Raw genomic sequence first — 12,233 nt, forward strand, 5'->3', positions numbered from 1 at the left:
ATTTTATACATGATACAAAATGCTTCTGGACAGTATTGGGGGGGGGTGTTACAAGATGTTATAGTAGATAAAGACCACAGTTCAGACCCACTCATTGGTTTTGCATGTTTGGACAAGTCCGTCCAATTGCCTTGGAAAGAAAGTAGCTATTTGCTTAGGTTGGTAGAGGCTAGGTAGGAAGTGAGTGTGGAGAGGCGGCCTCTGCCAAGCCCACTATCCCAAGGGTAGCTCCTGCTGTGCAAGGAACAGAGACGCTTTCTTTAAGAGCGACAGCCACTATGGGCCCCAGAGCCAGGGCCCCAGCTGCACCCTGGACACTGCCAGGAAAAAGAGAACGCGGTCCTGAGCCCAAACACGCCACATTATGAATCCCATCCCCCAGATGCATCTCAAAACCCATTCATCCCGGGAAGTCTCTCCTGAACCAGCCCGCTCCCAACGCGGGGCTTTACAGATACCTCTCCATGGTATCTCTCAGCTTACCGTGCTTTGCCTGGTAAACTCCTACGGAGCTTTTTGGAATTCCTGACCACTGGCCAGGTCACAGGGGAGGTTCCTTTGATTGGAATGTTTCCATAGTCCAGAGTTCTGTCAGCCACTTCACCATTCCCTGCCTCCGTGTCATCTACTCCTCCTCCTTCTGGGCCCCTGGTATCTCCCTGTAGCTCTAGCTTCCTTAGCTGAAGAAGCGTCACCATCTCTGCACTGAGGCCGCAACAGCAGAGGCTCCTGATGCTCCCGGGCCCAGCCCATTTTTAAATCCCCAATTTAAAATCCACCACCTTGGGTAGCACAGTATTTATTTTCTTTTCCCATACATTTTGTTTGTTCTGATTACACTTATCAAGATGTTATTCTTTGTTGACTCTAATAATAAAAAAATCAAGAACTATAAAAATAAAATCAAAAATAAAGTTTGCTTCCTTGGGGAAGCCTTCCCTGGCACTTCAGCTATGGTTAGGTGCCCCTATTATGAGCACCTTATACGTACCCTACAAAACAATTATACTTTCTAAAATGTATTCATCTATCCTCCCTATCAGACCATAAGCCCCTCGAGGGCAGGGAACTTCATCTCCTCAGCTGCATTCTTGGCGCACAGCATAGTACCTGGGACATAATAGATGCTCAAGCAATACTTGTACAGGAAGGTTGATTTACAGGACAGAGGATGTCACCATCTAGCTCTCCAACACTGAGCCTCGGGCAGGGAGCGACATGGTTCCAACTGTAAAGGACTTTAGTCTCTTTGGGAAACCCAGCTCAGACACAATGACACCATGAGCTGATGACAGGTGTCCCAGTGACCTACAGAGGCAATGCATGTCATGGGAAACTGAGGTGGGAGAGATCCCAGGGGTCTGGTGACTGGATCCTGCTCCCGGCCCAACAGACCAGAGGTAGATTCTGAAAGATGAGGTATTTCTTGATTAGAGGGCAAGAACAGGCAAGCCTGGACACATGGGCAGCTGGAGCTGAAGGAAGGGGAGGTGCAGACTGCCAGCGGACTGGAACTACTCTAGAGAATCCAGGCTGGAGCCAGACAACACTGAGCCGTTACAGTGAGGCAATGGGGAGCCTGCGAGGGAGTCCAAGGAGTGAGGAGCATAAGGAAAGGAATGTCCTGGAATGGGTCATCTGAGAGCATCTCAGGGAGGGAATGGAGAGCAGGGGCTGAAGCAGGAAGGGAGCTAGTGTGCCAGACTAGCGGAGAAGATGGGTCACTGCCTAGGAATGAGGGCAAAGGGACAGCTTCAAGAAACATTTTAAATGGAGTCACCACAAGCCACTGCTTCTGACTGAGTACATGAGATGAATGGGGGTGGGGGGGGGGTAGACAAAAAGAACACGGGACTATCCACCCAACACCATGGCTAGAAGCCATGGTCAGAAATCATGAAGGCAGATTAGGTAACTCTACCCAGGCCGGGTATAAAGGATAGGAGAGGCTTCTATGATTTTTTAGGACTAAGTGCAAGACTATGGGTTAAGACTTGGGGGGTTTCTCTCTATAGAGCTGACACTATAAGAATGAGTCACTTGACCTTAGAAGAGGGATAAAGAAAGCCATGAGAAAGAGATCAACTTTCCTGGGCAAGATGATGCCACTGAAGTCAAAGATACCTCAGCTCAAATCCCAGATGTGTCACTTACTAACTGGATGGCCTCGAGCAAGTTCATTAACCTTGCAGAGCCTAGGTTCCCCAACTGTAAAGTGGGGATAAAAAATGCTATCACAGGATTTTTATAAGCAGTAAATAAAATCACCTCTGGAAATAGACAAGTTCAGCTCCTAGTCTGAAAAGGTGTTCGGCAAAAGTAGATCATGGTGGGAAGGAATCAGTGCAAGAAAAGGGTGTCAGATTGAGACCCAGCACCCTGAAACACCCTGACACATCACAGAAGCCCTAGGAGGCAGAGTCCTCTGGGAGCCTAAATGAACAGTGTCAAGTATTCTAGAAAGTTCAAGAAGAACGGGATTGACAGGAATGACATTACTGACTCTTCTGAGAATGCAATTTTGAGGAGTACAAAAAGAGCTATAGAACAGAATAACAGAAAAAAAAGAAAGAAAAAGAAATCCACACAAAATCTCCCCTATCACACGGGATGTTTGGGCTGCAAAAGATTATCCTATGAACCTGGCTGGGGCAATAAAGACATTAAATTAAACAAAAAGTCTTGAGGGCCACAGCTTCAATGGCACCTGCTTGGGGCCTTCCTGGATCTCCCACGCCAGGTAGGCCCTCTCCTTCCTTGTCCCTGGACTCTGCCCTTGGCCTCCCTGCATTTCACGTGTTCACCTTCGTCTGCTGCTCTGCATGTTTGTCGCCTCTCTTAAGCACCAGAATGTAAGCTCCTTGGGGACAGAGATGATATGCCTCTTGTTTACATCCCATTCCACTCGAGGTCCCGCAAATATCAGTGCTTAATAAACGTTTGCTGAAAGAATAGAAAGGTGGACCAGGGTGGTGAGAGGAGGCAGAGAGGAGAGACATGGAGGCAGATCCAAACTCACATCCCTGCTTGGAGAAGGCCCCACCCACCTCTCTGTGCCCAGGAGGATGTTTGCTAAGCCCCCAGCCTTCAGACTGGGATGCGGGCAGCCCTGGGTATCTGAGAAGGGAGGAGGGAACGCCTTCCAAGTGCCCCTGTGACGTGCCTGGACATAGTCTGCTCCTAAGGGGATCTTTCCTGACTGCCGCACTGTGCTCTTGGCAAACACCAGTCCAGAAAAATACCCTGAAATTGGAGGATGTTCCGAGATGAAATGTCTGAAACAATGCAGGAACAGGGGAGATGGAATAATTATAACAGATGAAAAGACCCACCTCTGGGCTTTGCCAAGTTGAGCAGAATAGGATCATTGCGGGCAAGACTTTGAAGGGTGTGGAGCCCTATGGGAGAGGGAGGAGCAGCACTGCAGGGGGACACGAGAGGGTGTAATTATGTGAAATGGAATCCGATGGGAATTTTAGGCTTAGTGGCAGGAACCATTCCCTCCCAGTGAAAGCTCTGAGGTTGGGCAGTGGTTTCCTAATGGAAGGAGTGGGGTGCCACCCCAGAGTCATTTCAGCCCATCTTAAGGTAGCTGGGACACTCTGCAAGCATCGTGGTCTCACTCTAGAAGGCTGGGGTCAGCTGCTGGAGGGGAAGAGGTGATCTGACAGCAGCGTGGTGTACTGGTGTTTGCGCGGGCTCTGTGGTCACAGGGAACTGGATTCCAGTCTCGGGGTCTGGCTAGTGGGGTGCGGTGCAGACGGCCCAGGATGAACAGTGAGGAAACCTGTGTTTCAATCCCAACTCAGCATCTTACTAGCTGTGTGACACTTGACAGGTCATAGTCCCTCTCTGGACGTCATATTCACCATCATCTAAAAGGGGAGGTTGGGCCTCATGAGCCTAAGAGCTTTCCCAGGCTGGACTCCCTGCTCTTTGCAAATTTTCCAGCCTTACCGCTCCTCATATATGTCTGGATTTCTTTCCCTCATTAGAGTCATTTTATACACAAGACAGCAGGAAATTGGAATCTTCCCAAAGCCTCTGAAATGGAAGTGACTGAGTGGCAAAGGGTCTGGGCAACACAATGGGATTCCCTCACAGGCCCCAGGGTGGCCCGCCTACCTCATCAGGGGCCCTGTCTTGGGTTGGGGGGTGCGCAGATAGAGCCGGCTGGAAGGACCAGGTGGAGATTGTCTTCTCTGCCCCCATGATCCCAGTCCTGCATAGAGATCCGCAGTCAGATAGAAGCTGGGCCCTGGGGAGGAGCCCTCACCTCGTGGCCAAGACAGGTTCCAGGGGACCAGCTGGCTCCCGTCTTGCTTTGAGCAGGCCAGGGATGGCTGGGTCCCGCCTGGGGCTCAGCGCTCAGCAGAAAGAGGACAGACCCCAAATCCTGCAACCACACTAGCATCCCATTCCTCGGCCCTCACTCTGCGCATGACCCTGAGCTAAGGGCCTCATCTATATTCTTTTGCTTAATCCTCACAGCCTCCCAAGGAGAAAGGTGGTACCTCACTACACCCATTTTTCGGAGAGGCAAGCAAATTGCCCAGGGTGACACAGCTAAGTAGGAGAATTTGTCCAATCCCCATCTGTCTTAAACCAGATCTTGTCCTCTTTCCAGCAAGTCTCCACTCCCCTGGGGGGAATTCAGAGACTAGAGGCCAGTGTATTCCAAAATCCCACCTGTGACAGCCTGCAATTCCATTAGCCAGACCTCCAAATTAAAGCATTATATCTCTGAAGGTCCCACAGCAGGCAGGGTAAATGGGAAATGTATGAGACCGTCAGCCACTCCAACCGGCCATAAGCAAGTAGGACACAGAGTCAGCAAGTTTTAGTGGGGGCTGGGACCAGGGCTATCAGGAGAGGGGACCTCGGAGATCTGCAGGGAGGTACTCCTCCAGGAGGAGCAGCCTGGCTCAATGGCATGACAGAGTGACCGGAGTGACCGTGGCACTTTTCTCCTATGCTTGGACTCATTCCAGTGATCTAAAAAGAGTGGGGATACATAAGGCCGGGAAGCTTCGGAGAGACCTCAGAGTGGGGTTCCAGCTGCACGGGGAGGGCTGCTGCTGGGGCCCTGCCCCCAGGATCTAAATCAGGCCACATAGACTCCAGAGCTCCCAGGCACTGGATTGCTTTGGGACCTAGGGAACTGCCTCTGGAAGAAGACGGGACACAGGCTGCCAACCACCCACCCCCACTGAGCGCACTGAGTTTTCTGGCAGGGAGGGAGCCCCTGAGCAAGAGGAGGGGACCGTGTTTTGAAATAAGTGGGCAGGCCTGCAAAGGGGGATGAGGCTGCTGGCTGAAAGCCTACAGCTCCTGGGCTTCTGCTGGAGAGACCGGAGGGACTGAAGAAATGCCCTTCTGAAGAAGCAAGGTGAGCTCAGAGGCTCCTGGTCTGTGGGCTGCCACTCCCAGCAGGGAAGACCAGCCCTTCCTTCCCACCCTCCATGCTCCAGAGACAATAATATAAAAACAACAACAGGTATTATTGAACACCAATTCTGAGCTAGGTGCTAGGGATACAGCAGGGCACGAAACAGATAAAGAGCCCTGTTCTCGTGGGGCTTCTGTTCCAGCAGGAGTGACGAGAAACACACAGTACAAATACACTGTATGTTAGAAAGTGACAGGTATAGAGAAGGGATATACAGGAGGGAAGGGAGATAGCTGTACCGGTGTGGGGGAGGGGAGGCAGGTGGCAATTTTAGATAGCTTAGCCAAAGACCTCACTGAGGAGAGAACATTTGAATAAAGATCTGAAAGAGCTTGGAAGAGAGCCATATGGATTTCTGAGGAGGAACAGTTCAGTAAACCAGAACAGCAAGTGCAAAGGCCCTGAGGCAGGAGTAGCCTGGCACATTCAAGGCACAGCAGAGAGGCCAGTGTGGCTAGAGAGCCGCATCAGACATGCAGGAAGAGGCTAGAGGAAGGCCAGGCCATGCAGGCGCTAGAAGACTCCCGTGGCTTCCGGGAGCCCCTTTGCTTGTGAGCAAAGGAGGGACATAATCTACCCCACGTTTTCACTGAATCATTCTTGCTGCTGTGTTAAAAATAGACCAAAGTGGAACTGGGAAGCCTGGTGATTACTATCATTACCATCGTCATCATCACCACCAACAACTACAGTAACAATACCAATTACTCAACCTGCGTCAGGCCCAGTGCCACCCGTTTTATCTCATTAGCTAGTTTAAATCTCACAGCAACCCTGTACAGAGAGAGGGCCTTATTTTTCCCCTCTTACAGTTAAGGAAACAGAGACTCAGCCAAAGTCAAAAAGTCACACAGACACTCCACGTCCCCAGTCTGGCCCCGTTCACCTGTCCAGCCCTTTCTCTCACACCCCCACTTACCCAGCCCCATACAGTTACCCCGATATCCCCAACTCCACAGCCTCTAGGTCTCTGAGATTTCTTCACATGCCGTTCCACTACCTAGAATGCTCTTCTCCCACTCCTAACTGCCACACAAACTCCATCCTTGGAGAGACAACCCATGCTCTGCTTCTTTCTGGGGCCTTCCCAGATTGCCCAGTGAGGCAGCCCATGTCTTCCTCCTGGAAATACCAGCACGGCAACCGTCCCATAGCCAGCCTCCTGAACACCACACAAGCTCAAGGCCGGGGCCAGCGCTTCTTCACCTTCATTTCCCCAGCTGTTTAGAGACCAGGTTCAAATCCTGCGGATACCATATTGGGTTATCCTAGGATGTTTCCAGTTTCTCCAGCGAAATTTTATTCTAAAGCACATTTCCTTCACACGTGTTCATTTAAGTGCACATAGCAGTGACCTGTGACAGAGAGGTGCGGGCCCTCAGGTGACAGGTGCCATCATGCTTTTGGAGAACGACACTTACAACAGAAGAGGAGAGACACAATGCAGAGGGAGCCCTCTGTGGTTTGAAAGAATAAGCCAGCCCCGAGTTCAAATGCCACTCTGTCTCCTACCAGCGGTGTGGCTGTGAGAACATTATTTAACGCAGGCCGTGCTTCATCGTCTATAAACTGGGGCAGAAGATGTCCTCTGGAAAGGGCCGGAAGAACTGGAAATAGCGCACATGTGAGGCCTGGCCCTAGGCGTGGCCTCTGGAGATGGCATGAATGTCTCCTTGCCTACCCGTATCCTAACCCAGGCCTGGTTTCAGAAGCATCTTGTACATTGACGCTTGGCCACTGTGCTCCTGGCCTCATACCTTGTGGGGATTCCTATAATCATGAACCCGGAACTCCCCTTTGGGCCAGTGGCCTAGCTCTGAGGTGGTGCCTATAGCTTCCTGTCAGCTCACCTGGTCCCAGCCTCCCAACCTGGAGCCCCCACGACGCACGGCCCCCGGCCTGTCCCCACTGCCTGACTATGTCTACAGGCTCACTCCTTCCCTCCCCACCCACGGTTCTGGTTCTACTGCCACAAGGCCTTCCCACCTGACGGGCCAAGCCAGCCACTTCCACATTCCAGAAGACACTGGGAAATTAAAAAGGGCAGGGCTCATCTGGGAAGTAAGGAGGAGGAGAGACTCCACCGCTACAAAGCGGGTCAGAACAATGTTGGATGCCAGAATGTCCCCACTGCTTATCTTTCAAGGTATTGTGACATGTCAGGTCAGGGAGGACTGAAAAGTCCAATACCCTCCCTGCCAAGGAGAGGCCCAGACAGGGTAAAGGGTTAGCTCAAAGTCACACAGCGAGACAGGAGGAGCAGGGAGTCGGATCACGGCTGCGGTGGCCATGATCTTGCCAGTGGCCCTGGTCTTCCTCTTGCTCCCACCTCTCGCTCAGCAGGGGCTGAGTCTGATCGGATTAGCTGACCGAGCTAAGTGTCCTGGTGAAGGCCCTCTGGCTCTGTTTCCTTCCAAACCTTTCTAGTGTGTAACCCCCACAAGCATGACGCCTGCTAGCTGTGCCCTCAGTGGTCTCCAGGGAAGCCATCTGTCCAGGGGTTCTGGACAGCTACCAAGCCAAATGATTCGGCTTCCCATTCGTGGTCGCCTGGGGTGGTTGATCTTCATCTACAGTCCCTACGTCCGTGGTTGCAAAGAACTGGAAACCTGAATGGCATGTGGCATTTAAGGTATGGGAAGCCCAGCTCTATTAAACCCCAGACTCCTGAGGTCAGCGGCACAGCTGACACAGCTGACACAGCTGACACGAGGCCAGGTAGCTCCAGGCCACATAGCCCCCACCCCTGGGAGGCTCACTCAGAGGGTCTTATGAACAAATTCCTCCAGGATGCTGATGCCCTGTCACATCAGAAGCTATTGAGCTACATAGCTCTTCACTCCACGAGGAGTCCCTTCCCCCATATCCTTACATTCATTCAGGGACAGTGAGCTCACTACCTCAGAAGTTAGAAATGTTCTAACAGTGAGAGCACAGTATATGCCAAGCTGATAATTAGCTTCCCAGATCCTAGTCAGCTTTCTGTGGTGAAACCAGTCGATGTCCATTCTTCCTCAGGGACAATAATCAGGCCCTATCTAAGCATACCTTTCAGATGCCTAGCCTCCCAGTTGTTGTCATTGGGCTGAGAGCTCCAAGTGTCCCCCTGGGACAGTGAGAGAGATTCTCCTGTCCAGCACACAGACTCCAGATCTGGGTCATGGCTCCTCTTCCTGTCTCCCACTCCCATCCGCCACTCATCCACACTTACAATGAGCCAGGCGTGGAGTCAAAATGGAGTCAAAATGTTACTGCTGGACAGGACCATCCCTACCTGCCTAGTTCAATCCTCTCACTTTACCGGTGAGGGCTCCAAGACTGAGAGGAGGACAATGACTTGTCCCAGGTCACCCAGCAAGTTTGGCCCATATGGCTCAGTTATCTCAGCCAGCAATCCCCAAGGCACCCTACAGAAAGTAGGGGTGCTGACAACATCACGGTCAAATAGAGGACTCCTTGGGGCCCCAGAATCACTGCAGTGCCAGTCACCAGAAGCTGACAGTCCCCCCAGAGCACCCCTGGCCCTGGCTCCCCACCAGAGCCGGGGCTCTGCCCTGACATCTAGGAAGTTCTGGGGCCTCACTACCTGCAACCTGCTTGTGGAGCATGGGGGAGGGGGCATGAGAACGGACAGCCCACATCCCTCCTCTGGGTTATTTATAAAGTGTTTTCGGATGAGTCAGGCACAAAGCTGCCCAGCACTAGCAGAGGCTGTTCCCTTGGAAATGCTAAAAATGATCCTGCGCTCTGGAATCCCACCCTGACCCCTACTAGCTTCTTGGAGAAAGTTCCAGACGGGAAGCAGGACCACCACAGGTCGATGGGACTTTCACGGTGATCCTACTAGGGGTCTGAGACCCAAGGAGGAACGTGAACTTTGGCAGGCTAGTCTCATGGGGACAGATGGGGGAACCCCAGGCACGGGAAGGAGGACCTCAGGCGAGTACCCTCTCGGCACAGACTACAGGCGCCTTCCCGGCCAGGACCACTCCCCCGGCACCTTCCCAAATCACACGGACAGACAAGCCCGAGAAAACAGCTCCACCCCGCCCCCAGGCACTGGCTGCCCCCACCTCCATTCCCGTGCGTACTGCTCTCCACCTCCACCACCAGACAGGCTGTTTCTATCTCTCTGGAAAGGGAGCCGGAGCCTCCGAATCTCTCCCTGCTTCCTGCTCCTGGCAGCTCTCTAACTACCTCCTCAGCTGGGCTCCGCCTGCCACCGGCACCCAGGCTGGGGCCACCAGAAATAACTGCCCCTGAACTCCCACCCATCTTCCCATGGAGGGCGGCCCAAATGCCCCTGCAGGGCGCGGCCCTACCCTGGGTCCGCCCCAAGAAGACGCAGGTCCTTCTGCGAGACTGAACGCGCAGGGGAGTCTTGGGAACCCACCCTCTCCTCCGCAACCTCAGCCGCAGCCCCAGAGGGGCCGCTGCGGGTCTGCTGGGTGGAGCTCCCGTACGCCTGGCCCACTCCGCAGGGGTAGGGAGGGCAGCCGATCCAGAAGCCGCATTGGCCCTCAAGGGAGGCAAACAGTAAACAGCTTGTTACACAACCGGGAGAGAAACAAGTGCTATATTAAGGTACGAGCTGTGCGCCGGGCCTCCTGGCCTCCAATTCTTCCCGACTTTTCTTATCATAAAAGAAATTCATTTTCCTTTTTTAAATTTGTAAATGCAGATAACAAAAAAAAAAAAAAAATTACAATGCATTCACTATCCAGCCACCCAAGGACAGCTTTGCCCAAGGCTGCTCTAGGACGGTCACTAGAACAATCAACGTTCATAAGAAACAAACAGAAAGATTTCAAATCAAGATAATACGGATAGTATAACATGTTAGAGTAAATTTTCAAAAACTATTCAAATGCCTGAAAAATGTCCAGGAAATATACAGACTAAAGGGTTGACACTGGTCAGGCAAAGGGATAGGACAGAAGCGGAGGAACAGATAAAGGGGGATTTTTCTTCTAGAAACGTCTTGATTTGAATTGTTACAACAAGCATGCATTTATAGACAATTTTATCATTCTTAATTACTTTAAAAACTTTTAAAAATTGTTCCATAATTTCCAAAATTTCATAGCATATTATTTTCTGTAAAATAATATGCTATAAAATTTTACAGGTCTATGATCCTTGCACTTAGAACAACATGATCTTAAAAACTGAAAGATAGTGCAGCTGGTGTGAAAGTCTGGTAGCTTCTCAAAAGTTAAGCAAAGAATTGCCGTCTGACCCAGCAATGGCCCTCATAGGTATGTGCTCAGAAGAACTGAAAGTAAGTCCTCAAGCAGAAACTTGCTCACAACTGTTCATAACAGCACATTCTACAACAGCCGAAAGATGGAGACAACCCGAATGTCCATTCACGAATGAATGGGCAAACAGACTGTGGCGTGTGTATGCAGTGGAATATAATTCAGCCACAAAAAGGAATTAGGTACTGACGGATGCTCCAAATTGGATAAACCTCAGAAACATTATGTTAAGGGAAACAAGCCAGACACAAAAGGTCACATATTGTGTGATTCCTTTTCCACGAAGAGACTGGACTGGGCAAGTCCGCAGAGAAGGAAAGCAGATCAGCGGCTGCCGGAGGGGCGGGGAGGGAGTGGGGAGGGAGTCCTTAACAGCCGTGGTGTCCTCCTCGGGCCATGAGAAGGTTTTGAAACTAGAGCAAGGCGGTGGTTGCACAACAGTGTGAAAGCACTAAAGGCCACTGAAGTGTACACTGTAAAATGTTTAATAGTGTCTTGTGAATTTCACCTCAATTTTTTTTTTTAAGAAACACTAACTAAAACTCAGTCGCACTTGGCCCTCGTGCCCTTCCCACCCCAGTCCCTGCACCTCACCACCAATCCCTCTTTCTAGGGCTCTAAAGGAGAACCCTACATGTCCCAGCAGAACAGAGGCACAGGCTCCAGGAAGGCGAAGGAAGACAGAGGAGGGTCTGAGGAGAGAGCACATACCGCTGAGTGAAAGAGGGGAGAGCAGGGCCCGAAGGGAGAGGGAGGACAGTGAGAAGAGGCATGGCCATGCTTGATTAAGAACCACCCGACTCGGGGGCACCTGGGTGGCTCAGTGGGTTAAGGCCTCTGCATTCCGCTCAGGTCCTGCTCTCTGCCCCTCGGGGAGCCTGCTTCCTCCTCTCTCTCTGCCTGCCTCTCTGCATACTTGTGATCTCTGTCTGTCAAATAAATAAATAAAATCTTTAAAAAAAAAAAAAAAAAGAGCCACCCGGCTCTCTCAGAACCTTCAGACAATTACATCAGTATTATTACCCCATTCTTTCTTTTAAAGATTTTATTTATTTACTTGTCAAAATGAAAGACAGAGCACACAAAAAAGCAGGGGGATCTGTGGGCAGAGGGAGAAACAGGCTCCCCACTAAGCAAGGAGCCGGATGCGGGGCTCGATCCCAGAGCCCTAGGATCATGACCTGAGCTGAAGGCAGACCCTTAACTGACTGAGCCACCAGATGCCCCTATTACCCCTTTCCCTAGACCAAGTTTCTGTTTGATTCTGGGCAGGGCTGAGACCTCCCGCACTGTGGGGGGCAGCCAGGGGGACCTAACTTGGAGCAGCCCCCAAAGCTTCCTGGTCTACTCACCACCACTTCCCAGAGCCAGGCCCCTCCAACTGTCTGGTCCCCACTCATCACTGGGGGCTCCTGCTGAAGGCCAGTAAGGGGCATAGGGATGGGGAAGAGGGAGGATGAGGAGACACAGGGCTGCCTGGCCCTGAGAGGGGTTCATCCTACCTCTGCTCCCTCCTTCTCTTC

Source organism: Lontra canadensis, unplaced genomic scaffold (genome assembly GCF_010015895.1).
Source record: "Lontra canadensis isolate GAN:19392208 unplaced genomic scaffold, GSC_riverotter_1.0 scaffold3, whole genome shotgun sequence".
NCBI classification, from domain to species: Eukaryota; Metazoa; Chordata; class Mammalia; order Carnivora; family Mustelidae; genus Lontra; species Lontra canadensis.